Raw genomic sequence first — 24693 nt, 5'->3', positions numbered from 1 at the left:
AGTTAGAGTCACACCAATGTATTTTATATTATTTGTGACTATTGTGAAGGGTGTTGTTTCCCTAATTTCTTCCTCAGCCCGTTTATCCCTTGTGTAGAGAAAGGCCATTGACTTGTTTGAGTTAATTTTATATCCATCTACTGCACTGAAGGCTTAGGAGTTCTCTGGTGGAATTTTTGGGATCACGTGTATATACTATCATATCATCTGCAAAAAGTGATATTTTGACTTCTTTCTTTTCAATTTCTATTCCCTTGACCTCCTTTTGTTGTCTAATTGCTCTGACTAGAACTTTGAGTACTATATTGAACAGGTAGAAAGAAAGTGGGCAGCCTTGTTTAGTCCCTGATTTTAGTGGGATTGCTTCAAGTTTCTCCTCATTTACTTGGATGTTGGCTACTGGCTTGCTGTATATTGCTTTTATTATGTTTAGGTATGGGCCTTGAATTCCTGATCTTTCCAAGACTTTTATCATGAATGGGTGTTGGATTTGTCAAATGCTTTCTCAGCATCCAACTAGATGATCATGTGGTTTTTGTCTTTGAGTTTGTTTATATAGTGGATTATGTTGTTGGATCCCTGCATCCCCGGAATGAAGCCTACTTGATCGTGATGGATGATTGTTTTGATGTGTTCTTGGATTCGGCTTATGAGAATTTTATTGCATATTTTTGCATCGATATTCATAAGGGAAATTGGTCTGAAGTTCTCTATCTTAGTTGTGTCTTTATTTGGTTTAGTTATCAGAGTAATTGTGGCTTCATAAGATGAATTGGGTAGAGTACGTTCTGTTTCTATTTTGTGGAATAGTGTGAGAAGATAGTTTGGAATAGTCTTCTTTGAAGAACTCTGCACTAAATCCATCTGGTCATGGGCTTGGTTTTTTTTTTGTTTTTGTTTTTTTTTGGGGGGGGGGGGTTTGGTTGGGAGACTATTAATGACTGCTTCTATTTCTTTAGGGGATATAGGACTCTTTAGGTAATTAATCTGATCCTGATTTAACTTTGGTACCTGAAATCTGCCTAGAAATTTGTCCATTTCAGCCAGGTTTTCCAGTTTTGTTGAGTATAGCCTTTTGTAGAAGGATCTGATGGTGTTTTGGATTTCCTCAGGTTCTGTTGTTATGTCTCCCTTTTCATTTCTGATTTTGTTAATTAGGATGCTGGCCCTGTGCCTTCTAGTGAGTCTGGCTAAGCGTTTGTCTATCTTGTTGATTTTATCAAAGAACCAGTTCCTGGTTTGCTTGATTCTTTGAATACTTCTATTTGTTTCCACTTGGTTGGTTTTGGCCTTGAGTTTGATTATTTCCTGCCTTCTATTCCTCTTGGGTGAATTTTCTTCCTTTTGTTTTAGAGCTTTTACATGTGCTGTCAAGCAACTAGTGTATGCTCTCTCTAGTTTCTTTTTGGAGACACTCAGAGCTATGAGTTTTCCTCTTAGGACTGCTTTCATTGTGTCCCATAAGTTTGGGTACATTGTGGCTTCATTTTTATTAAACTCTAAAAAGATTTAATTTCTTTCTTTATTTTTTCCTTGACCAAGGTATCATTGAGTAGAGTGTTCTTTAGCTTCCACATGAATGTTGGCTTTGTATTATTTATGTTGTTATTGAAGATCAGCCTTGGTCTGTGGTGATCTGATAGGATGCATGGGACAATTTCAACATCTTTGTATCTGTTGAGGCCACTTTTGTGACCAATTATATGGTCAATTTTGGAGAATGTACCATGAGGTGCTGAGAAGAAAGTATACCCTTTTGTTTTAGGATAAAATGTTCTGTAGATATCTGTTAAATCCATTTGTTTCATAACTTTTGTTACTTTCACTGTGTCTATGTTTAATTTCTGTTTTCAGGATCTCTCTATTGATGAGAGTGGGGTGTTGAAGTCTCCCACTATTATTGTGAGAGTTGCAACTTGTGCTTTTAGCTTTACTAAAGTTTCTTTAATAAATGGGGCTGCCCTTGCATTTGGAGCATAGATATTCAGAATTGAGAGTAAAATCTTGGAAGATTTTTTTCTTTGATGAGTATGAAGTGTCCCTCCTTGTCTTTTTTGATAACTTTGGGTTGGAAGACAATTTTATTCGGTATTAGAATAGCTATTCCAGCTTGATTCTTTGGAAAATTTGCTTGGAAAATTGTTTTCCCGCCTTTCACTCTAATGAAGTGTCTGTCTTTTTCCCTGAGGAGGGTTTCCTGTAAGCAGCAAAATGTTGGGTCCTTTTTGTGTAGCCAGTCTGTTAGTCTATGTCTTTTTATTTGGGAACTGAGTCCATTGATATTAAAAGATATTAAGGAAAAGTAATTGTTGCTTCCTGTTATTTTTGTTGTTAGAGTTGGGATTCTGTTCTTGAGGCTGTCTTCTTTTAGGTTTGTTAAAGGATGACTTTCTTGCTTTTTCTAGGGTGTAATTTCTGTCCTTGTTCTGGTGTGTTCCTGTTATTATCCTTTGAAGGGCTGGATTCATGGAAAGATATTGTGTGAATTTGGCTTAGTCACGGAATACTTTGTTTTCTCCATCTATGGTAATTGAGATTTTAGCTGGGTATAGTAGCCTGGGCTGGCATTTGTGTTCTCTTAGGGTCTACATAAGATCTGTCCAGGATCATTTGGCTTTCATAGTCTCTGGTGAGAAGTCTGTTGTAATTCTGATAGGCTGGCCTTTATATGTCACTTAACCTTTTTCCCTTACTGCTTTTAATATTCTATCTTTATTTAGTGCATTTGTTGTTATGATTATTATGTGTCGGGAGGAATTTCTTTTCTGGTCCAGTCTATTTGGAGTTCTGTAGGCTTCTTGTGTGTTCATGGTCATCTTTTCCTTTAGATTGGGGAAGTTTTCTTCTATAATTTTGTTGGAGAGATTTACTGGCCCTTTAAGTTCACAATCCTCACTCTCATCTATAACTATTAATCTTAGATTTGGTCTTCTCATTGTGTCTTGCATTTCCTGGATATTTTGAGTTAGGATCTTTTTGCATTTTGCATTTTCTTTGATTGTTGTGTCCATGTTTTCTATGGAGTCTTCTGCACCTGAGATTCTCTCTTCTATCTCTTGTATTCTGTTTTTGATGCTTGCATCTATGGTTCCTGATTTCTCTCCTAGGATTTCTATCTCCAGAGTTGTCTCCCTTTGTGATTTCCTTATTGTTTCTACTTCTATTTTTAGATCCTGGATGATTTGTTCAATTCCATCACCTGTTTGGTTTTGTTTTCCTGTAACTCTCTAAGGGAATTTTGTGTTTCCTCTTTAAGGGCTTCAAACTGTTTACCTGTGTTTTCCTGTTTTTCCTTCTTAAAGTCTTCCATCACCATCATGAAAAGTGACTTTAGATCTATTTCTTGCTTTTCTGGTGTGATGGTGTGTCCAGGACTTACTATGGTGGAAGAGTTTGGTTTTGATGATGACAAGTAACCTTGGTTTCTGTTGCTTCTGTTCTTATGCTTGCCTCCTGCCATCTGGTTATCTCAAGTGCTTGCTACCTTCAATATGTTTGACTGGAGCCTGTCTTTCCTATAATCCCAGTTGATTCAGGATTCCTCAGATTCCATTTTTTCTCTGTGATCCTTTGATTGTGGGCTCCTGTGAACCTGAGATTCTGGGTGTGTCAGAATTCTTGGCAGCCAAGCTTCCTCTGAGACCCTGAAATCCTGGTGTGACTAAGCTCCTGTTATCCTGGGACCCTGCTATCCTAAGATCCTGGGTGTGTTACAGTGCCTGGAATTGGTGTCTCCTTTGAGTCCCGTGGAGCTGTCTGGTCTTTTTGAAACCAAGGTAAATCAGTACTGATCAAAAGGAACCTGAGGCTCTCATCAGGTAGGGCTCTGGTGTCCTTGTTCCTGCTGTCACAGGCCCATCACAATTGGTTTAGAACAAATGTTGTGTTCCTAAGATCCTGTGGAGAGCCCTCTGGGGACTGTGGGGGTGTCTGCTGATTCTGTGCCCAAGGTGACCTGGTGCTGGAGCCGACTGGAAGGGACTTGTCACAAGTTGTATTTCAAACTATTGTTTTACAACATGTCTATGAAATCGTTAGCTTAGATAGCAGAGGTATGTAGAGAGAGAAGAAAGGAGAAGGAAAGGAGATTGGAAGGGATATAAAGAAAATGAGAAATAAACATGATTAGTTGATTCTTTAAAATTACATTTGGAGAAATAATTTAAGGGACCAGCATTAAAAACAAATTTTCCTATTGAAGTAAGTCTCCAACGTGCCCCAGCAATGAAAATGCAACTCAATTAACATGAGTACATGCTGTTATCCTAGATTGGGCAGATCTACTACTATACCACCATCTTCCCCATCTATGAGACCCCTTCGGATTCTCCAGGCATGTGCTTCTGCTTCACTTTTCTTCTTCTTCCTCCTCTGCATCCTGTCCCTCTTCCATTTTTTCCTTCTTTTCTCTCCCAGCCTTCTGTTCCACCTGTCTTTTATCTGCCCAATCATCAGCTCTCCTTTATTTTACAAATTAAGGTTGGGGCAGTTTTACAGGACATCACCTGAGTGCCAACTTAGTCCTTTCTCAAAGACTCCTCACAAGAGAATGGAATTAACATCAAATACAATTAGCCCCAGGGCTATCCACAACACTTTCCCGTGATTTAAGAGAAATCACTATGCAAAGGAATAGGAAGAGAATTATATACTATGTGTATTATGAGTTTCCATATAGCCTTCTTTGGCCTCTATATTTGTAGCAATTCATACCTTCATATTGGACATTTAGGTCTGTATTTACATTCCACATTTGTGTGTTTCTAACTGAGTTGGGGGGGGGGAGAAAGAGAGAATTAGCCTTCTGCTATTGTGACAAATTATATGCAACAATTAGCCCATATGGAATGGTTACTTGGCATCATGGTTTCAGGCTATGGTCTATAGCCTGTTCCTTTAGATTTGTGGCAGCATAAACATCATGGCATGTGAAAGAGCCTGTTCATTTTATGGCAGTCTGGAAGCAATAAATGAAAGGAATGGGTGGGGTTCCCTGTAACCTCTTCCAGGTATGACCCCAGTAAGCAAACTTTCTTCACTTAAGCCCTGCCTTCATCTAGGTTAACACTTTCCATAGAAAGAAGACTAAGCCTTAACTATACAAGACATTTAGAGATGTTTTATATCGAAAATATGGCATTATTTCTTATTTACTCCCACTTTGAGCTACATGTAAGCTAACAATAAAGTATAATGACCAAATTAAATCCTTTTCTCCACAAAGAACATAGGTTCTTCTCTGAGCATCATTTAAGGGCAGAAGTTTTAACTCTTTTTTTTTTTTTTTTTAGCACACAAGATTCATGTTTGTTCATCCAATATCCACTAAATCACGATGATGCAGTTCCTCACTCTGAAAAACCTCTGATTCTCTTTTCATTGTAGCTATGGTTGTCAGATGGAGACTATTTTGGAGATGTAAAATTTTTCTACTACCAGAAACATTAGACACAGTGTGAACTCATTGTAATGTACAGATTTCATTGCAGGGTCCATGCACAGAGAAAAGAACCCATTTACTAATTCAGAAAATGTGATGGTTGCTCCCATCTGCCCTTAGATCTTTTCAATATTCTGGGTCTTTATGGAAGCTTTTATGTGCTTAACTTATTGAAAGGGATTATAATTTTAACATAAGGATACTTGAATTGGGAATGAAAGAAACAATTAATTTGTAGTCATTTCCCTGGCTTTTTAAATGACTGGAAGCAAGCATTATTTTGTGCATGGTAGTGTATTATATAAGGACACCATCACATAAGTCTATACATTATATTGAAAATATTCCTCTTGGAAACCTTCCTGCTCCTTTCTTGCATCTCTCACCCCAGTTAGTTCTCTTAGATCCTTCTGCTTTTACCTGTATGTCGTACAGTCATATGTGATTTTATATATCCATATAGGATCTGGGCACCACACATGAGAGAAAACATATTCATCTTTATGAAAAACAAACACTTAATTTTACTAATGTTCTTATTTTGATCAGTATTAGCTTTCCTATAAATTATATAATTTTATTCTTTATGGGTAAAAGAAGAAAATTTTATTGTAAGTATACACCTCATTTTATATATCTCATTTTCCTTATATGTTCCTTTATCATTAGGTAATCATGTTAATTCTATAAGCTATGTACGGTGAATTGTGCTGCAGTAAACACTAATGAGCAGTTGTCTCTGTGGTGTGCTTGCTTGGAATACAGCCAATGAATGTCATGAGTTAGGTCAAGTGATAGATTTTATTTTTCCATGGAAATCTTGTCTTCCACAGTTGCTGAACTAGTTTACACACCATCCTCAGTATAGGAGGTTTCTTTCTTTGTCCTTGGCTTCAACACCATATGTTTTGTTTTCTTAATGACTACAATTCTGAACTAAGATGAAATCTCAATACAGTTTTCACTTACATTTGTCTGTTGGTGAATGGGAATGAATATTTTTTTCATCTGTTTACTAGACATTAATATTTATCATTTGAGAACTAAGTAGTTGAACTTATTTTTATTCTTAGCTTTCCACACAAAGAGACATTCTTCAGTATGCTCCCTTTTGAGGTGGTGGTGTGTTTGAGCTGTCTATATCAGGAGAAATTGTTCAAATTGTATTTTTCAGGTAATAGGGGTACAGAAAAAATACTTTAGAGTTTCTATATATACAAGAATGAACATACAGTCAATCTCTGAGTTTTTGTTTTCTTAACAAGAATATCATCAAAGAACATCCCATATATCACAATCTTGCTGCATCCAGCCCAAATTTTCATGTCAATGCTGTCCTATAAAGAAGAGTCTGTTTTCTTAAATGGGTTCAATTTCAAAACTTAATAGTCTTAAATATCATCTCTGTGAAAGTTTTATAATCTGATTTATTTATATTTCTTCATCACATAAATGTTGATATTTATATGAAAATACATTTAAGAACAAAATAAGTTTTAAAAAGTCTTTGTATTTATTAGAAATCTTAACTTTATGTGGGAAGACACATAAGATAAAATGTTCTCTCAAAAAGCCTTAACCAAATCATTTTTTAACACAGCAGGATATAATCCTGCAAGTTTAAGTATTAACTCTAACTTGTGAATCTAATTTTCCTAGGATTCATTAGTAGTTATTCTTAAAATAAGTTCCTATGAAATCTCTTACTGTAAAATTACAATTACCTAGTAATTTAAAAAGGATTGCTGGGAAGAGACAAGAGTTAGGTTCTGGTATATTATGCTTAATCTATCATCTTCAATTGTCTGTTCAAATGTAACTTAGGAAGATTAATGTGCAAGGATCTCCGGGATGTAAATTACCCTCCATGAGTTTCTGATTATGCTTCACTCTGTATTACCTGTAAGGAGCCGCCCTCACATTCGCCATTACAAGATGGTGCTGATGGCACTGACACCCGTGTTCTAAGTAGTAAACAAGCAAGCTACGTCCGAGGCGGAGGACAGTCCTCCATAAAAGGGATGGGGCTCCGCCATCTCTCTCTCTCTGGCGCTCTCTCTCTCTCTCTCTCTCTCTCTCTCTCTCTCTCTCTCTCTTCTCCACTGGCTCCTGATGGGGTAAGCAATAAAGCTTGTGCTGCAGAAGATTCTGGTTGCCCTGAGCATGTTCTTACCAGGGGGGACAAAAGCGCGGGCAATAATTACCTTCATTTCTACCTCCATCACTACATGGTAATTTTCTTCCTACTAACACAACACAAACACCTACACTAAACAGATGTGTCCTACAACTCACAAAACTGTGCCTCTCTTATCAGATTCCTGGAACTAGGGCTTCAGGAGAGCAAAGTCAGCTGCCACCTATGGGGATTCTCAGACTATTAAGAAATCTAAGCTCTCCAAAAAGAAGTAACATATAATAATATTCAATATGATTAACCTAATTTGGGCATGTGCCACCCGAGGAGACAGAAACGATTTTAATAATGTATCATAATCTCAGAAAACCATCTATTGTGTATTTTCTCTTATAGAAAATTTCAATGTTAATTCATCCTCCATCTTCAAATGTGGAAGCATAGGGAGTAAATGTGGGCAATGATCAGGAAAAAGGAATCCTTATGGCTGGTGGATAAAGCTTTAAAGGAGTGCATGGTCTGGGAAAGTAGAAGAGCAAAATAGAAGAGAGAACATTTGGTTAAAGAGAAGGGAGTAGAAGGGAGATGCAGGGAGCTAAGGACCCAACAAAATGAGATATGAAAGCAAACTCTATATGAAGACCAAATCTTTAGAAACCTGATTTAAGAAATGCTTTTATTTAAAGGGTAGAAATTATAGCAAGTTTCTAAACATGCTTAGCCTCCAGCACAAATTGTCATTCAACATGCTATGGGCACAGTGTAACAGTGTGGGATGGATGCTTGTGCCATTGTCATGCTTTGTCATGTCTCTTCATTGCTATCATAGCTTCGTTTTCTCCTTCAAACATTTTCAGACTCATTTTGGTGAGTAGTGAATGACATTTATTTCTGTTTGCACCAGTTCAATCAATTACCTATTAAACAGGACTACATTTTAAACATGAATAAAATTGCTTTAAATAATCCATTTGAATGATTTGTGTAAGCCTACCTTCTCAAATCATTTGAATAAACTCTAGGTGTTGAGTGCTAGATTACTGAGTTTTCTCAGAGACTGCCAGGCTCTGATCTGAATTGGCTTGCCAGTATCTTCATTTCTATCAGCATCTCGTTGTAACACATCTATACCTTTGTTTGTGCTAACAGTATTCTGAGCTTTCTCTATTTGAATATTTATTACGTATACCTCATTGTTGTTCAATTTTTATAATTGCCAGTAACATGGGACTGAATATCTTCCTCTCTACTTGTTTATTCACAGTTGAGAACATTTATACATTTTCACTCAATCTGGGTTTTTTTCTCTTATATTTCAGAATTCTTTATATACTTTACAGAATATTGGAGCAGTAATCTATTAAGCCACTCTGAGCTCCAGGCAGGTGATAGCAGTTCTTGCCACCTGCTAGTGTCCTCTGTATTCACAAATGAAAAGACACACACACACAGCATTATTTTTAATATGCCTTATTATGTCAATGTTTATGCCACTCCTGAATCTCCATATGCCTAACATAATGCACTTTTGATATTGCTAGTAGATACTTGCTAAATCTATATTTTAGCTCTGCTACCTCAGACCCAATCAGGAGACTGGCCTCAGTTCCTTACATGTCAGCAGGTTCTTAAATCTGTTCCCTCTGCCTTGCGATCATGGTGATTCTGTTCTTTCTCTCTTTTGTGTTTCTTGCCCAGGGAATCCTAAAAGTCTTTGCCTTTGGCTCTTTACTGACTTGTCAAAAAAACAACTGTTGGTTAGGAGCTGCACCGGATATACGAATTCCCATGGAAGCACAATCAAACCCCTAACAGAATATTCCTTCATCGAATGTGATATTTTTCTTTTGCAATGGCTTCTATCTGTGGCTTATCTTTTGTTTTTCCTTTCCATATAGTGGAGGGTAATGCATCACCTTAATAAAGTACTTACTATTAGTTATTTTGTAATTGTACTTTCACTGTTAATTTCTAAAATTATTACTATATCCACAGTCATCTTGAAGTTCTCTTACCTTGTGTTTTGTTCTGGTCTGAATGTGAAATGTCCCCATGTGCTTGAACTCATCATTCCTAAATAGTAGTGCCCTTTGGAGAGTTAGAACATTTAAGGCATAGAACTTTTCTGGATGAAGGGAGTCATAGGAGGGTTGGACTAGAGCTTTCCAAGTTTAACCCAGCTTATTGTTTATTCTCTGCTGGTTACGTAAAAAAAAAATGAGCTAACATTTGTCATAACCCCCTACTGCCACAAAGTGCCAGTGTCATGACTCCCCTATCATAATAGATAGTATTATCAAACTGTAAGTCAAAACAAAGCCTTCTAATTTGAAATTGCTACTTATCAGGGCTTTTATTACATCAAGTTAAAAGCTAATAAATATAGAACATTGATGTCCAAAATTGTGTCATAGCTGTAACTATCAGGCCATGAAGTATGCATGCTTTTGGAAATATCTTTTAGATAGAATTTGGAACCATTTTTGCCTGCAGGCCAGAAAAACCCTAGCATGTTGCTGCCACTATTTAATGAGCCATTCTGGTGAGATCTCAAAAGACCATAACATAAGTAGAGATGAGGACAGCTACTGCAGAGTTTATTAGGGTCCAGAAAGAATAAATACTATATTGAAACTAGGCTAGAGATAATTCATATTATGTAATGTCTATAAATATTAGTGAATTCATCCCATACCTTGCAAAGTTTAGATAAGTTTAATTCAAAGGTAATATAATTTGATATTACTGAGAAAAATATCAAGATAATAAAGTATTCAGACTCTGGCATGGTTACTATTCATGGCCCCTTGACAAATCTTCAGGTAAAAAACAGCATCAAGCAGAGCAAAAATAAAATATATGAAAATGGACAGTTTGGTAAGGTAAGTAGTGTGAGTGAATTCAACCTAAGGATAAGGCAAATGAGAAAAAACAGTATCTGTAAGTGTCATAGAGATTCATACCATCAAAGAGAAACTACACACAGGGTAATGAGATAATAGCATACTAGGGCAAGAATATACCCAAAAGGAGTTTTGGGGTATATATAAAACTGAAGAATTCTAGAAAGGCTACATTTGAAAAAGAGAGAACTTGAAGAAAGAGAGCTCACAGGCATTCCACTTCAGCAAAATTGATGGGGGAAGTATTTTTGCAGCTCAGCCAAAAATACCCAGATGTAAATTAAACACTCCTTACATGGGAGATGTGGCATGCTACATTGCAAACTAGCAAACATTTGCATTATACACATTGTTCTGGTTTCAAAGGCAAGAAAGCCGGGCGTGGTGGCGTACGCCTTTACTCCCAGCCCTTGGGAGGCAGAGGCAGGCAGATTTCTGAGTTTGAGGTCAGCCTGGTCTACAAAGTGAGTTCCAGGACAGCCCAGGGCTATACAGAGAAACCCTGTCTCGAAAAACCAAAAAAAAAAAAAACAAAAAAAAACAAAAAAAAAAAAAAACAAAGGCAAGAAAATGAAAGACTTTCATGGTCATGGAGATTTGCCAAGATGACATAAAGCCAGACAGTATGTTGTATGACAAGATTCTTTTCCTGAGGCTTCTTGATAAACCAAGCCCAAAAGCAAGGAAGGTAAAGGCTAAATTACACTGAAATCCCCAGGATGTTGAGGATTCCCAAAACATGGAAAATTACTGTAGGAAATTGTACAGCACTATGTGGGGCTCTTACAAGACAGAGGCTAAGTATATCATACTGAGGGGACAGAGATACTCAAATATATTTCCACCCAAGTAACGCCATCAGAAGGCATATTGGAAAAGGAGATGTTGGGCTTTGATTTTATTTAGTATGATTGTTCTTTGCAGTGCTTTCCTTTGTTGCATTTGAAATGGAATTTTTTACTCTCTGGGTTTGTTTATTGCATGTAACTTTTGTTTTGAGGGTCTCATTTTAAGAAACTGACTGATTTCAGAGACCTTGGGTTTTAGATTTATGTGGACTTGCAGAACTACTAAGACAGAGGGACTTAATTTTGAATTTGGACTGAATACATTTTAAACTACTAGATAGCAAAAGAGCCTTGGGGACAGGAATGGCATGTCATGGTTTCAAAGTGAAAAGTTTTCTATAACTGTATTTCTTTCAAAATGTGATTTTAGAACTTCATGACATGTTTTTGACTATAGCCTTGTATGGCCTGACATCATAGCTAACTAGAGACTTGGAAGAAGTGTCCTTGATCTTGCATACTTCTCTGAGAACTGTACTTCATGAATACTACTTTAGAGTTCTGCTACCAGCTCTAAATGCATCCTGGCATACCTGGATCACAGTTGTCACGACATCTGTGTGTCTAGGTCTGTAGTTCTCAACCTGTGGTTTGTATTCCCTTTGAAGGTTACATTTCAGATATCTTATATATCAGGTATTTATGTTACAACTCACAACGGTAGCAAAATTACAGTTGTAAAATAACAAGAAAATAATTTTATGGTTGGGATCAGCATAACATGAGGAACAATGTTAAAGTGTCAGAGCATCAGAAAGCTTGAAAACCACTGGTCTGGTTGGTTGTTTCTGTAAGAACACTTGCCTAGGCTTTTGTTTAGAAAAGAATGCTCATTCTTGGTAGTTTAGTTTACTTTTTCTCCTTTTTGGTGAACTTGCATTTTCACAAGTTGAAGCTTTTGTTGGGTAGGATTTTGCCATTGGACACATTTATCTATTGACTCAAGACAAAGAGAAGTTAATATTTGACAATTATATCCATTTTTTTTTAAATTAAGCATTTAGTGAAGGATGTACTGGTCTGCAACTTTAATTTTGTTTATACTTTTTTCCTTAAAAGTCTCACTTGTTTCTGTCTCATTATTATGCTTTTTATGATTTATTCATTCATTTTATGTATATTAGTATATATGAGTGCATGGTTTTGATGAGTATCAGAAGAGGGCATTAGATACCATTATAGCTAGTTGTGAGCCACCACTGAATTCAAGACTTCTGGAAGAGCAGTCAAGTGATTTTAACCTATGAGCCATTTCTCTAGCCCTTGTTTACTCTTTCCTATTGTAGATTCAGATAAAAGTTATAAACAATACCTATAAGACAAAAGAAGGATATTTTGTCTTGTCATTTTCATTGTGAAATACATTAGTCATTAATTTAAAAAATTCTCATACAAAATCTAAAGAAAAGGATAAAATACAACAGGTTTCTTAGATATGATATAATCTGGAAGCCTAGTTCCCAGGCGAGTCCTTGCTCCATGGTGAAATATAACAAGCTAGATCTTCACTGTCTGCATTTCCCTTGATCGTTGACTTTTCCAAATTCTAACCACAATGGCCAATTAAGCTTTGCTTGCAGCACTCAATAGTTCAAAGTTTGAAATTCTTTTCCACTCCTTCTATAAATCAGGTTCAAAGCCTAAGAACCATATGGTTTGTCACAGATACAGCTTCACTACTTTGTGCCAGTTTCCTAACACTAATAAAAAACCCTGGCAAGGGCTGTTTTAGGAAGGAAGGATTTAAGTGATTGTGCCAAGGCCAATTGCCAATTGTGGTAGGGAAATGTTGCAGCTTGTCTCACTATATTCATTGTAAGGTGGTTCTGATGCTAAGGTCCTGTTCCCCATTTGTTCCTTGATCTGAGTAAAGAAGCCACGGACCAATTGCTGGATGAAAGGGATAGGCTGGATTTCCAGGTCCCTGGAGGCAAGCAAATAGATGCAAGGGAGGAGAGAGAGATTTCATCAGGCTTGTGAGGGAGAAAAGGTGATCAGACATATGAGATCTGGAAAGGAGTGGCCACACTGGCTCCTCCTACAGGCCAGGGATAAGGAGTATTTAGCTGAGACTAGATGTAACTGGAAAACTAAAGTTTAGGGCAGGTAGGCAGGTACAGAGCTAAGGATATTGATAAGGGCATGCTTTTCCAGGTGGGATAAAAGTAGCACACAGCAATTTTGTCAAAAGGCAAGTTGAAATTAAACAACTGTGTGTGTCTGTCTTTTATCAGTGGACTCAAGAGAAGCAGGGTGGGGGCTGGTAGTACAGCCTATTCCTGGAGATTAAGCAGCATAGCAAAAGTTACATGCAACAATCCATAATCAGGAAACAGAATGAAAGATGTTTATCTTCATCTGGCTGCTGATTTTTTTATGCAGGCCAGAATCTTGGCCCTTAAAATGGTGCCCATAATTCCCAACGTGAATCTTCCCACATCAGTTAACCCAATCTAGATAAATTTTCACAGACATGCACACAGGCTTGTCTCTTTAGTGGTTCTAGGTTTTTCAAATAGATGAATAATGTTAGCCTCATAGTTTTTTTAATACTCAATTATGATATACACAGATTTATAAATATGATAAACAAAACACACATACATGCATGCAGTTTTATACAGGTTTTGAAGATGCAGTTAGGAGATTATTGATGATATCCTCTGAATATTCAGAATATTGACAAGTGTCCTTATGGGTGACAGCAATAAGAGCTAGATGAAGTTGACAGTGGTATACAATATGGAGGGACACAACCTCAAGCCCAGGATGTTGGCCAACCAGTAGAAAATGGAAGAAGCAAAAGATAGAATCACCTCTTAAATTCTTTGATGAAGCCTTGCTCACTCCAGACAGAATCATAGTAACTTGAAGCTTTTCTCCCCAAACAACTTAATTTTAGCCAATTTGTGTCTAGAGCTACTTAAGAAAACATTTCTGTTGAATTGTGTCTTTTAGTATACTACAATATACATAGTAGTATAATCTATGAACACTGAATGTATCTAATGTTTCATTGTGAATGTTTGTTAAGTTTTCAATTAGTTCTAAACATTTCTGTTCACTTTTTCTGAGATTTTTAGAGTTTCCCTAAGTGATTCTCTACATTTACTGGAATATTTTTATAGTAGTTATATTGGTATTTCAGAAAAAGTTGGCACTTCAACATTTGTATCTGGTGACTATTCTTTTACACATGAACTTTGACTTTCATGGTTTTTAAATGCCTTCAAATAACAATTATGCCACAAATATCTTTTAATATGTTAGTTCTGAAGCCTCTGAGTAGAGTAATAATGAACAAACAAACAACAACAAAAACAAACAAACAAAAACAGCCAACTGAGTTTGGAGGTTATACTCTCCCTAGCTGTCATGAATCATGAATTATACAGGATGAGGTAAGATTTCAAAGCTTCTGCACTTTTGTCTGGCACAGGGAAGTGCCACTTTTTGTGTTGGGCAGTGGTGTTTCTTCTACATTAATTCTTGAGGACAATATTGGAATGATCAGCTGTAATCTTACAGGAAAGAAGTGAGAAATGACTGATGCTTTGTCCACCCATGGCAATGCAGACAAGGTGTGGATACTGCAAATCATAGTAGACAGATGCAAAATGATTTGGGGATGCTTCAGACATTTGTGTAAATCTTAGTCCTTATAGTGGGGGAACTACATAATTAGCTAAAAGAAAAAAAAATAGGAGTTGTAATGATTTGAATAAGAATGGCTCCCATTGGTTCATATATTGAATGCTTAGTCACCAGGGAATGGCACTTCATAGAAGGATTGTGAAGTGTGGTTTTGTTGGAATTGTGGCCTTCTTGAAGGAAACATGCCAATGTGAATGGGAAGTGAGGATTTACATTTTCATGGCATGTCCATTGTCCCTTTCTACCTGCTGTCTGTGGATCTAGAGGCAGAACTCTCAGCTCCTCCCCCAGTACCATGTCTGCCTGTATCATAGTAAGTTCCTTGCAAACCTCTGAAACTGTAAGTGAGCTTCAAGTAAATGCTTTCCTTTATCAGAGTAGTTTTGTCCTGGTGTTTATTACAGAAAAAGAATACCAAAATGAAAACTAAAATTATAAAATGATAAAAAGATATGTATAGACTTTTATGATGGAGCTGTTAAAGTATCTTACATTTTAAATTCCAAATGAGTGTAATTAGTGTTCAGTTCATGTTATTGTAACTAGTCATAAAAGTGAAGTTGTATAGATATTTGTGTTCCTTATTCTTACATACAGATAGTACACAAATATTATGCAAAATATACATTTTGTGTACATACTATATATTGATACATTCAGACACATTTCCTCACACATGTATATAGGTATACATATAGAAATACACACACACATATACATACACATATATATGTACATATGTGTATATATGTATGTATATTTTTAAAAATTTTAAAACTGTCTTTTTGGAGTCTTGGTCATAAGTTTTCCTTTGTCTTAGGTTTGTTTATTTCATGGTTTCAATGAATACTTCACAATCCCAGTGAGCATTGTTCTCTCCCCATAAGCCCTTGAGCCTCTTTATTCTATCTTGAAAGGTGTCAGTTCTGGCATCAATGGCTGCTTGCCTGGAGCAAGAGCTTTAAGCTCCTTCTGAGCTGCTCTGTCCCTAGGATTTAAACCATCATCACTGGTCAGAAACAAGGCCAGTAAAACCAGGAGTTTCTATAAAGCTGTGAAAACAATAAGCAAGAGATTGGGGACAGCTTCCCATAATGATTCCTCATGTGTAAAATGCTGTTTATGTTTATCTGTAGTATCTGTAGTGCTGTTGACACCAAGCCAAACGCAGCCAGAGATTTGATGACACTGCTTAAAGAAAGAGAAATTGACCAACCTATCTTGGCATGAACATCCTTATAAAAAGCTTACAATATCCAGTTGAGCTTTGTCCAGTAAAGGGAATAAGTGGCTTGCTAGCTTTCTGGTAAGAGTTCAAAACTAACTCTGTCTAATGCATAAAGGTGCTAACTATTTACTTGTACACTTTGACTTAAAGATAGACAAGAAAAGGTATCTCTATTAAGTGATACCCAAGAATAACCTTTGGTTGCCTCTGCTGATACCTATTTACAAAGTTCTGAGGACTTGTGATTTAAAAAAATCAGAGAAAGGAGGCATACAAGAAGGATCAGATTCTAAAATATAAATCAATGTAAAGACAGCCAGTCCCAGGCAATTGCGGAACCATCCAGAATAATAGGCACTTGAAATGAAAATGGCTCCAGAAGGCTAATAGTGGGAGAGGGTAAGAGATGGAAGGTAATCAGGAGAGATGAGAGGTGGTCACTAATTAACAGGCACAGATCCGTTAGCCTTAAATTTCAACACAGCCTCTGAAAGACCCAACATGTGAGAACTCCCCCACATTCTGACTCAGGAGAGGCGACACCCCAAAATCACCCACAAGAAACGGTCTTACTGCAAACTGCAAGAGGATTTTTATTCAAGAGCGCTCTCAGGCCCACGATCATACGCCACGCAGAGGTAGAGGACTGTGGGGCCCCGAGTAGCTGGATAAGGGGGTATTTAAAGGAAGAAACCACAACTCAAGGAGGTGGGAAGTGCTGTTGTTGGAAAATACCAAAGATACCAGTTAAGAGTCACAAGGAAGTGCAAAGTTACAAGAGTCACGAGGAATACCTGGTAATTGTGAGGGTCATTTCTCAAGACAGTTTCTAAGAGCCCCTAACAATAGCACATTTGCATAGCGGGTTCCAGCAATGGTCAGGGTGGGTCAGGGTGACTTTCTTTGAATGAATACTCCTTGAACCCAGGAAGTGGGTGGGTGGAGGGATGTAACTATCTGTTTTATGATTAGCATACCTTGGAGCAATGAGTCACAGAGGTCACATTCCCAAGCCTGGGCCTAAAGGCCTAGAATTTTGTTTTTACTTTGTTACACTTTCACCTCAACCTCAAAAATAAGTACTGACCCCTCAGATTTGCACCCTGATGCTCATAGATCCATTGAGTCAAAAACCAGTTGGAAGGAAAATCTAAAATATCAATAGTTGCAAACCCACCAAACTAACACAGCATATTGAGAACGGGGAAATTGAGGGCAGGAGGAGAATAAGATTTCTGTGGTTCCACTAAAATTTTGTGAAGTGCTCAAACTCTTCAAAAAGAGTTCATGAATTATTTATAAAAGCAAATCTAAGACTGATGGAACTGGCCTTTTCTCAGAAAGAACAGCTCACTAAAGTAACATTTCAAACAAAGCCAACTTTCTGTTACCCAGTGCCACAAGTGTCTAAGTGTCTATGCCTTTGTGGTACCCATGGACTGTGAATTGCAAAGTGAAAAACTGTCTTTTTTATTAAGTTTGTTTTTAACTGAGGAACAGCTGTGCTATTTCCTGGCAGCCATCTGTTTTCCCCTAAAATGATCAGCAATGACTTCCTGGCTGAAGCTATCTATTGGTGAATTTTTAGCTTGCAGAAGGTGGTCTTCCAAAGGAAGTATTTTAGTAATTACAACACTGTTGAAAAGGAAAGAAAGAGAGATAAGCATAGAAGAAAGATAGATGCTACTGGTCAGCCTTCTCGAGGTATAGCATATTTTCTAGGATATATAATGTTAAGGCTTAGACCATTAGCACCACTAAAATAAATCAAACAAAAGTTAAAATATCACCTAAAATATTAGGTATTAAATTCATTTATTTAGAGTGGGAAGGTAGGATGTGATATGGCTGTGAGAAGAATACAAAGGACATGAGCCACAAAATTCACTGAAGAAGCTGTGTACTAGAACATCAGACTGAATTTAATGGAATACATGAAAGGCTTGTAAAAGGTTCAAGGACCCAAGATTTTGCCTGCCAATATTGTTTTCTCTGACAGTTGAAAAGCTAAAAGCAGGTAAAATCTTGCTCTAGAATAGCAGGTGAGAAAATTTGAATACTACAAATGGTAGCAGGCAGAATCAGCATTTGAAAGAAAGAATGTATTAGGGGTAAGGAAACAAAGACTTGCTGCAGAAACCTGGAGAAAGAGACCCTCTGCAAAGCCAGAGGGGACAATGGGAAGCAGAAAATCTATTCTCTTGAAGGTTGAATGGGCTTCTCCCCTTATAATAAGAAAGGTCAGTTTGAGGAAAGACTGGATGGTTGATTTCCTCACATTTTTTTTAAACATGTGCTGACCTGACCTTGAATTGTTAAGCTGGTCCATCAACAAGGGGTCTATTGGCAGGAGAAAACAAGGCACTTGTTTCAAGATGCTGAGCTTTTGTCTGAAGGGACAAAATAAGCCTGCCAACTTGGAATTTCACCATCTTTACTAACCAATACTGGCCACTCTGTCTGTCTGTCTGTTTGCCTATCAGGGAGTCTGCCCCTAGCCCCTCACCAATAAAACAAGTGGAAAATGGCACATTTAGTCTCATGTGACATATTACTGAACAGCAGAAGTATAACATCAATACACAAAACACCTCCCCAATGCTATCTTCATGCTGTTTATATAGTGGTTTGTGAAGAATATAGTTTCTACAACCTCCACACCTATTTCTTATTAATGTACAAACAAGAGAGAAAATAAATAAGGAAGAATTGAAAGAGAGAGGGGGGAAGGGTGAGGGAGGGAGGGAAAGGAAGGAAGGAAGGAAGGAAGGAAGGAAGGAAGGAAGGAAGGAAGGAAGGAAGGAAGGAAGGAAGGAAAGCTCAAAATGCAGACTCCTTAATTGCTGTAATGGTAGAGAATAAGGAAAATTCTTGGTTCTTTCAGGGAAAGTTTTATGAAACTCCTTCATGAAAGATGAATATGTTATTTAGTGAGTTAGACCACATCATTTAGATTTTTAATCTTTGCCTCGATTTTATCATTACAGGTTAATCCACTTCACAGTATCTTAAAGTAGATTGAATACTATCAATTTCTAATTAAGTCACTCCATGTTCTGATTGGAGACAGAATGGGCTTGATTTTCAACTCATCTCACAAGGAATGTTGTTTGTGATTCTCATACTCTAACTTCATTTTCCCTAAATGCCAAACATTAATAATACTTACAGTAATTTCCCATTAGAAGGCACTTGTGACCCAAAATGTATGATAGGTTTCTTCCTAAAATATTTTCTTGGAATAAGCTAGGATCATTTTATCATGAATGGTAAATTGTTTTTCCATTTGCTTTATTTGATTTTGAATAAATAGGGTCAAAATAGGGTCTAATCTCACCTATTTCACAATGATAAATGTTGCTTGTTTGTTTGTTCATTTGTTTGTTTTCCTATCAAAGGAACCTCAGTTTTTACTTCTAAGTGGTGGAAAGCCAGCACGAACTCCTATTTCCTTATTGGACCCACATTATGTCAATTAGCATCAGGGTGTGAACTCAAGTGCCCACAAAGAAGATGAGACTCAGTCACTATCTATAGCAGTAAGAAAAGATGGCTATCATATCTGCCAAGAGTGTTTGCTAGACACTCTTGATGTTTGATCTTGGCTCACAATTTACAAAAACAGAATTGCCTTGCTGAGTTATTTTACTTTGTATATTTCTTTATATGAATTCAAGGTTTTTCTTTGATTATAGCACAAAAAATAAATAAATTATAATAAATAATAATAAGTGTCAAATAGAAACACTTTAAAAGAGAGTGCAGCATCACATTTCCTGCAAGTTTCTTTCCACAGATATTTTGTAATAGAGTTCGGAATCATGCTGATAGAAATTTTTAAAGAAATTTCAGTAACCAGAAAATTCAGTCTTTTCTCATGGGCAGGTGACTTAGATTTCAATCTTTCCTCAATTATATTATTATAGGTTAATCACTTCCCAATAACTTAAAGTAGTTTGAATACACTAATTGATAATTTACTCACTCCATGTTTCCTATTAACATCACACTTGAACACGTAGAACTGTGCCTAGCAAAGGATATAGCCTACACAGTTATTTTAGAGGACATACAGACTAAACCCTGTATTTATGTATAGAAAACTAACGGACATGTTGGGAAATCTTCATATAAGTTTGGATGAGATATAGGCGTGACATTTATGGAATTAGATCCTACACAGGTCCCAGAGCTCTTTAGATGTTATGTTACTTACAGAGGTTAGATGAGACACTCAAGCTGCTGCTACATGAAGACTGAACTTTCATTCTAAAGCAAAGTGTCTATTTTTTTTTTTTTTTGTCCATATAGGAGACATGGAAGTGAATCCCTAGAGGACGTTTCAGAGATACACAGACAGCACTGTGATAATAGCAAAAATTTGGGAGACCTTCACATATTTGGAGGAGGAAAAACAAAGTTTTTTTTTTTTTTTTTTTTTTTTTTTTTGCATCCTCTAACACAATCCTGGGGCATTGTTACCTGGGCTCAATCTTTATCTCTCCAGACCTCCCAAGAACTCAAGCTGAGGGACTTTTCTGTACTTTTCCTTTTATGGAGCTTACCAATTTATAGGCTATATAAAAATATAAATAAAAGTGTTTTCTTTTTTCAATAGACAACTCAGTGACATTGACTAGGATTACATCACTATGAACTATCATCACTATTTTTGTAATATTTAACTCATTCTAAACAGAAACTGTTTCTATCTGCTGATCTTTTCTATTTCCCCTTCCTCCACCACTTGGTAAACTAAAATTTACAGTATGACCCTACAAATAAACAATGTGTCTTAATCAACCAATTTGTGTACATTTGAGTGAGACTAGAAAGAAAGCTTGAAATGACCCATCCAGCAGGTTCAGTTATTCGGGGGTCTCGAGGGGACCTTCTCCTAAGAACCAAATGGGGGGAAGGGAGAGACGAGAACCAAGTGCAATGAACTACAAGGAAGCAGTCTGATTTGTGTCAATGTGTCACTATATTCAGCAAGGCTCAAGGCTTAAATGCAGAAGCAAAAGGGTAAGTACTTCTCAGTAGGAGGAATGGGGCAGCGGAAATTTTTCTTTTGGCGACTACATGGGGAAGCAGGAACTTGGTGGTATCAGGGTACATCTTGTAGTCTGGACAAGCGCTGACTTAGGGCTGGAACATTCTGTGGTTGTTCTCGGAGCAGTGCGTTGGTGGCCCACTTTTGACCCCCTTTTCTTCTCAGAGGGGAGATGCCCAATTCAGAGATCAGGACAATTGTGTTGTCTTAATAGCTCCCAACATTGAACTATGAGTAAGGAAGATTTATAAACACTTTACATTTTCTTTATATTTACTTATAAGTAACTGCAAGACAAGTGAGTATCTAAAAATACTTCAGAATCCAAAGAATATGGGAGGAAGAAGAAAAAGAAGTAGGGAATGACTAGGGTTTTATAGTTCAAGCACTTTATTATGAGAAATCCATTATATATTGCATACATGCGTATGCTGTTTTTAACTTCTTGACATCCTGGGAAGTGAGCCCACAGCTGCTTTGTATGTTTAATATATATACATAGATGTGTGCCTGTATTTGCTGGATTGAAAATAGCCTATCATCTATGTCTGGCTAAATATTGAGGAAAGAGGCCCTTTGACAACACTGTTCAGAGGAAATTATCAGGACACTGGAAAGTGCATCATAGTTAGGAAGATCGAATGAAGTACCAAAAGAATTGTATACCAAAAGGCACAAGGGGGTAGTAATGTTTGAGGTTTGGAACACATAATTATGTGAAGGGTGTTATCAGTACATGAGTGAGAGCCAGATGCAGCAATAGGCATGTATTTTGATGTAAAGCACAAATGGAAATTTCATCTACTTTATTTCATTCATTTAATTTCTTCTTGTACACTTTGTATCTATTTTGTGTGTATGTTATCCAATTAATTGTCTAAATAATTTCTGTGTTTGACATTTAGACTTAGGCATCCTCACCTAATGCATGAATCTTCTTGTTTTATTTGTTTCTCTTTCCTTTACAAACTGACTGTATCAAAGGAAAGAAAATGTTGGTATTGTTATTTACTGCCATTAGTGTGAGCTACAGTGTCAGAGGTATGCATGTTCCCTAATAGGAGCCAAACTAATTTCCTCAGAAAAACTTGAATAAGAGCTCAGGAGAAATCCACTCCTCCTCTTGGATAAATAATTTTATGTGAAGTGAGATGGTCACTGTCACTACATTTGCTTCCTCAGAGTTTTCTGGTTTGAGATAACAATGTTAAGTGTAGAAAGACATGTGTAATCATGGAATTTCCCTGAGTTTTGTGTTACTTTGTCTTGTAATGAAAAGAAGAAAAAGAACAAAGGAAAATGACACGTAAATCCATATTTTTTCATGTCATTTGAAATTCTATGTTTATTGTTGTTTGCTTTTTGTTTTGTTTGGTTTGGTTTGTTCTTTTGGTTTTTTTGATTACAGTTTTTTTTAAAGCTTTCAAAGATGTATATCAGGACAGTTTTCAATTCTTGGACTGTGATTCTAAGAGTATGAATTAAGCAATGCTATGTAGACACACCCATTCTCCTCAATGGCTAGCATTCTACTAAGCATTACTGAGTAAATCTTTGTCTTTAATAATTCTTCACATGTTGGAGATTATAAATATTTACTAACCTTCAAGTTGTTTTTGTACTTGTATGCAAATTGCAAAACTCTTGAACTTCAAATGGTTTAATTTTACCCACCCATCCTATTTGGAGATGTAGCCTCCCCTCCCCCAGCCTTAAAGGTTCTACTGTTTACATCGGGGATGGAGCTTGCCATTCAAACGTTCTGCCAAGCCCACTGCTGGAACCTGCCACTTTGCTGTTCCGGAGCCATACACGTTGTCACCCTGCTACTGGACCCCAAGATTATTTGGTGGGAATCGGGCCCCCTTCCCCTGCTTCATAACTGTGTGCGGAATCGTAAAATTGAGCTTTAATCAGAATGACTGTCTAGCTACATCTTTATCTCACGCTGCCTAGCCCTTCTTCTCTTCCAGGTTTCTAAGATGCCTTTCTAGACTAGAACCCAAACATGTGGTCGGCTGGCCGGAGACAACAATTTGGTATGCATTCCTTCATTTCTTCATTTTTTTTTTCCCTCTCTCTCATTTCTCTGTGGTCTCAGTCTTGTTCGCTCATCTTTTTGGCTTCAGTCACTACTCCTTACTTTAAAAACAATCAAGCAAATAAGCAGGGTGGGGCTGACGAGATGGATTAGTGACTATAGTGTTTCTCTTTCAAGCTTGAGTACTTTACTTTAGATCCCCAGACCACTGTAAAAATCCGATAGTATCATCCATGTCTGTAATGCCTGTGACGGTCTGGGAATGGGCAGAGACAGGAGGGTCCTAGTGGCTCCATGGCCAGTTACTAGAGTTATAAACAGCATCCCCATGTTCAGTGAAGAGATTCTGTCTCAAAAACTAAGATGCAGGTGTGACCAGATGTTTGCTAACAGAGCTGGTCGGTGACCCTCCAGGGCCACCAACACCGAGGCACAACTCCTAGAATCCAGCAGACTCAGGATTAAGGAGGCCCTCAGTTGCAGTCCCCGAATTTTCATAGGAGGGTTCTGGGACTGACTTGACTCAAGAATTTTGGCTTTCCTATTATGTAGTTTTCATAGCTCATTACTATTTCTTACCTTATTAATATGACATCCCCAAGGATAAGAATGAAAGAATAGCAGTGATGTTCTCCAGAAAAGTTACATTTGGTTGACACACAACTGGAGCTCTGAAGATGATGAGACCCAAAGTTACCACAACAGCAACTCAGATTCTCAGGCATTTGGTCACATTGGGAATACTGTTCCTGAGACCTACAGTGCTTATAAGATATATGAAGAACTGGGATTCACATCTATGAAGAAACCTGAGGTTGGTAAAATGAAAGCTCTGCCATTTGTTCAAGATCCTTTTAGCTACTAGGTTGAGATTCTTAATTGTAACAAAATAGGAATGATTATTTAGTTCTATGAGAATGCTCTTTTGTGGTGCCTTGCACAATGGGGACAAGAATCAGCATAATTCAAGATGCTGGGGCACCAGAAGTTTCCAGGACTGATAGGTCTCTGTTCCAGTTTAAATCATTCTGAAATCCTTCTTATTGTCCTGTTTTAGAGGGTTTTTAAAAAATCTCTTCTCTTTTTAGTCAACCTAATTATCCGGTAGCCACTAATCTAATTACCTTGACAAAGTTGTGTGGCTTTACTTTTTAGACAATAATTAGAACAGTTCCCTGCTCAGGCTAAAAAGAAAAGTAAAATGGAAAAGTGAGCACACATATATGGTCATGCACACACACACACACACACACACACACACACACAATACACCACACAATACACCACACAAAAACAAATAAGGAAATTAATAAAATGTAAGGCTTTTTACCTTTCAAATCCATGGTTTGGGTCTAATCTTTTACCTAATAACTTTGTGAAATTACAAAT

General features: G+C 37.1%; 1 pseudogene; it reads left to right on the top strand.

The window, feature by feature from the left end:
* The first annotated feature begins 10442 nt into the window (after positions 1-10442).
* On the top strand, positions 10443-24211 carry LOC147001590 (lactoylglutathione lyase pseudogene; annotated as a pseudogene).
* Positions 24212-24693: the final 482 nt, after the last annotated feature.

This window comes from Mus caroli, unplaced genomic scaffold, assembly GCF_978045245.1.
Source record: "Mus caroli unplaced genomic scaffold, Mus_caroli_1 scaffold_13, whole genome shotgun sequence".
In the NCBI taxonomy this organism is placed as follows: domain Eukaryota; kingdom Metazoa; phylum Chordata; class Mammalia; order Rodentia; family Muridae; genus Mus; species Mus caroli.
The sequence above is the reverse complement of the archived record's forward strand: the minus strand, read 5'-3'. Positions and strand labels throughout refer to the sequence as shown.